Source organism: Dendropsophus ebraccatus, unplaced genomic scaffold, assembly GCF_027789765.1.
Source record: "Dendropsophus ebraccatus isolate aDenEbr1 unplaced genomic scaffold, aDenEbr1.pat pat_scaffold_2100_ctg1, whole genome shotgun sequence".
Taxonomy (NCBI): Eukaryota; Metazoa; Chordata; class Amphibia; order Anura; family Hylidae; genus Dendropsophus; species Dendropsophus ebraccatus.
This window is the reverse complement of record NW_027209542.1, coordinates 15,272-19,181: the sequence shown is the minus strand read 5'-3', so window position 1 is coordinate 19,181 and position 3,910 is coordinate 15,272. Positions and strand designations below refer to the sequence as shown.

The 3,910-nt window shown below is 41.5% G+C and overlaps 1 long non-coding RNA gene across 1 annotated transcript; it reads right to left on the bottom strand.

Annotated features, from left to right (window-relative positions):
• Positions 1-2,636: 2,636 nt before the first annotated feature.
• Positions 2,637-3,453, bottom strand: LOC138775814 (uncharacterized). Its single transcript, XR_011360655.1, has 3 exons — positions 3,404-3,453; positions 3,026-3,172; positions 2,637-2,885 (listed from the first exon to the last, which is right to left on the bottom strand). It is a non-coding gene; the product is annotated as an uncharacterized lncRNA (long non-coding RNA).
• Positions 3,454-3,910: the final 457 nt, after the last annotated feature.

The following is a 3,910-nucleotide window of genomic DNA, read 5'->3' as shown; positions in this document are numbered from 1 at the left end:
CTGCATCACATTAGCTAGGGATGACAATAACAGCTTGGGGGGATTGGGATGTCCCTTTTATTTTTGTGGTGCCAGAATACAGTCAGGCTGGCTGTGTCCTTCACATATTGCCCACACTATTGCCTCTGCACACTATTCTAACTTCTGTCAACATGGTCCAAAGTAGTCTCCACACAACCCTCGCCCACATCCACCCACACACACTATCATGTGAATGTTTTATTTTTTTGACATGTAATAAATCCATTGCGACATATCTTGTTGTTCCCGAAATCTTATTTTTTACTTGTTTATGTTTTTAGTGTTTAAGGGTTAAAAAAACAAATGATTATTGACTGCCACTAAGGAACTACGAAATACGCTTCAAAAATACTTAGTGGACTTTGTTTGCATAGAAAGCTGTATTGAATGTTGCTATTGTGTCTTATAAAATTTTGTTGTATGCTTTACGTTAGTAGAAAATGAACACATGCTGGATGTCCTTCAGGAGAATATTTCTAATCATATGTGAGACATTGCTGTATGTGTTAAAATGAATGTGTCATGATAGGAAATATTATAATGTAGTTAAGTATTTCATTTATCAGGGCCAACACTCTCCTGCTGTGGCCACTTCCTGCCTTGGCCACAGATGGCAGCAGAGAGCACTGTCATACATGACAAACAAGGAATCGCAACATTCACTACATGTTCGTAGTAGGTTCACATACGTGTATTTGAGTCAGTATATTTTGGTCAGTATTGTTAACAAAACCAGTAGTGGCTTAAAAACACAAAGGCTGTGTTCACACAATGTAGAAATAGAGTGGCTGTGGCGCCATTTAAAGTGAAATATTGCTAAGTTTTTTTCTAAGAATGGATGTTATTAGGAAATTTCCTTATTTAGTGTTTTAATGGCGCACATCCACAACATTACAACATTGTGTCGAGATCCTTTGGGTGTTTAGAATCCACTGCTGTTTTTGTTAGCTATACTGAGTGAAATACACGTATTGTGAAGCCACTAGCGAAGATGTAGTGAATGCTGCGATTCCTTCTTTTTGAGGTCTGAGCCTGCTCTATTGCTGACATCTGTGGCCAAGGCAGGAAGTGGGCAGAGCAGGAGAGGCTTGTGATGAGCACTAACATATTTTGGGACATTAATGTTATTATCATGACACTATCATTTCCACATAGAGCTCTATGTCCGATGGTAGTAGAAATCTCCTCCTGCAGGACATCCAGCATGTGGTCATTATGTACAAAGTGGAGGATATATAAACGTACACACAATAAACTACATAATGTAGCGTTTACACTGGCAGATTGATGTGATGGATTTTGGATAAGAAATCCAGGAGATGACTGTAGACAAGGAACAGGTGATCAAGTAAAGAGCGAGATTTCTAATCTTTGAATACACTCTTCTGTGTTTTACAGAAAAAAAATGGATGATAAAATAATATTTTTGAACCGCAACCTAAGTAGACCACATCCAGCTGGCGCACCTGGGTGATGTGTGGAGGGATATATGTGGTGTGTTAATAGTGATTGTTAAGAAGTGAGATGGACTGTGGCACTAGAAGATATCAGATCCTGTTACATATCCCACACTAGAAAGTTAGACATATAGTGCGCACCCTGCTGGTCACTCCATAGGAAATGCACATGTTTGATCACATCAATCTTTCAGCACACTAGGTTCAAAGGACTATACAATTAACATTAGCATGATGTGACCATGCTCGATAATTACTGGCCAGTAGTATATCGAGTGAGGTAATGTGTATTTTCGAACACTACTATGTGGGAACACACAACATGTTTTACATACATTGAAAAGGCAGACACATTGTTTAGTCGAATAAGAAAATATATTTTTTGTTTTAGTAAAAAGAGAATGAAAATTAAATATCAACCAATACATCGGGTTCAAACAACAAAAGAAAATAAAAAAAACACACATCCCAGAGACAGGTGACATACATGCGGGAAAACATCAGTCCTGTGGCCGTGGCTCATAAGGGAGGCTGTGAAAGGGGCACGGGCACGGCGCCTTCAGGAGTCATGAAGTAGTCAGCAAAGAGGTTCCTGACCACTATCCCGCGGTTGAGTTGTCTCCCTTGGCCATAGTTGATAGGGGCACTAAAAGCTGGCAGTGTCTCCACGTTCACCTCCGGGGTGGGAGCATAGTCCCGAAGGTAGTTGTGGAGAACACAGGCAGCTTTAATGACCATGTCAACTGTGGCCAATTTCAACTGCAGGGCAGTGGTAAACACTCTCCACTGACTAGTCATGATCCCGAAGGCGCACTCCACGAAGTTACGTGCCCGGCTCAGCCTCCGGTTAAATAGTCTCCCCCGTTCATCCAGCCCTCTCCGTGGGTAAGGGCGCAGCAGGTTGTTGAGTAAAGGGAAGGCTTGATCCCCTACCATGACGAATGGAGCGGGATGCGTGGTACCCGGAAGAGGAGTGGGAGGAGGTAGAGTCACGTGATCTAAGAGTATGCGCCGCCCAAACTCTGATCTCAGTAGCGCCCGGGAGTCCCCAGTACTGCCATAGGAGCCGACGTCGATGGCAAGGAAACGATACGTGGAATCAACAACCGCGATCAGGACACAGAAAAAAATTTCTTATAATTGAAATACTGTGATCCTGATCGCGGTGGTTGCTTCACACGTATGTGCTTACCATCAACCGCCCCTATACAGTTGGGGAAATTGGCCACAGACTGAAAGCCTGCTGCTGACTGCAACCAAATCTCCCGGGTCGGACTGGGCATCACGATGGGCTGCAAATGCTCCCAGATCACGGCGCACGTGCACCTCACAATTCCAGAGATGGTGGACGTACCAACCCTGAATTGGAGGTGCAACGATACATAACTCTCCCCTGTCGCCAAGAATCTGTGAAAAATGAAAAATAGTATTTTATGATTCTATTTCACATTCAGCTACATATTAAATTATTACATATTTTAACACTATATTAGATTTAACTACAATTACATGAACAAATAGTTCGCATTAAAATAAAGCATCTTCACCTTAACGTTATGAGCAGACGTCCCACAGGAGGGATGGATTTCCGCATGTAGGTGTCCTGTCTCTGGAGATGTGGGGTCAAAATGGAAAGTAAATTATCAAAGGCCTCCATAGGCAGGCGCACGAAGTCCTGGAACTTGTCAGGATGTCTGCAACAAATTAAGAAAAATATTGATCACTAATATTACACACAAACACACATCATAGGAAGATGTCATACGGTTTACAAATGTTGAAATTAACATCAAACGTTGTAAGGATAAACAAAAAAACATAATAAAATTATGGACTTTGGGGTAAACATTTGTGGACAGTAACCTTTACATTTGCAATATACATTCAAAGATTTGACGACTTTGATGTATTCAAATCGACATTACCGTCGCAAATCATCATACAGGCAACCAATGTGGCCCCGGGTCTCCCTCCGAACATTGATGGGGTGGACCCAATATCGCCGTCCCACCTCCTGCAGACGGCGCTGCTCTGCGTCTTTTTGCCTCTGAGAAGAATTTTAAAAAATTAAATTTATTATTTTTAAGACATCTCAATTAGTCACAAATTATTACACAGTTGCATTTAAGGACCTTTGGTCAACAGTACTTAAGGGAGCTTGCATAAACAATACATTTAAATCAATGTTTTACGGATTATAAGCCTAAACAGTTTGTAAGGCTAGTTTGAAATAAGTTACATAAAGCTTTAAAAAAAAAAAAAAAAAAAATATATAGAGACTTACACACAAACGCTGGTAATAATTACGCATCTTCCACAGGATCGAAAGCACCACGAGCTGGTGCTTGCGGCGCAGCCTCATACGCCGGGCTGGCCCATAGGGCGCATTATTAGCGCCATCAGACATCTTTTTTTTTATTTTTTTGGCATTC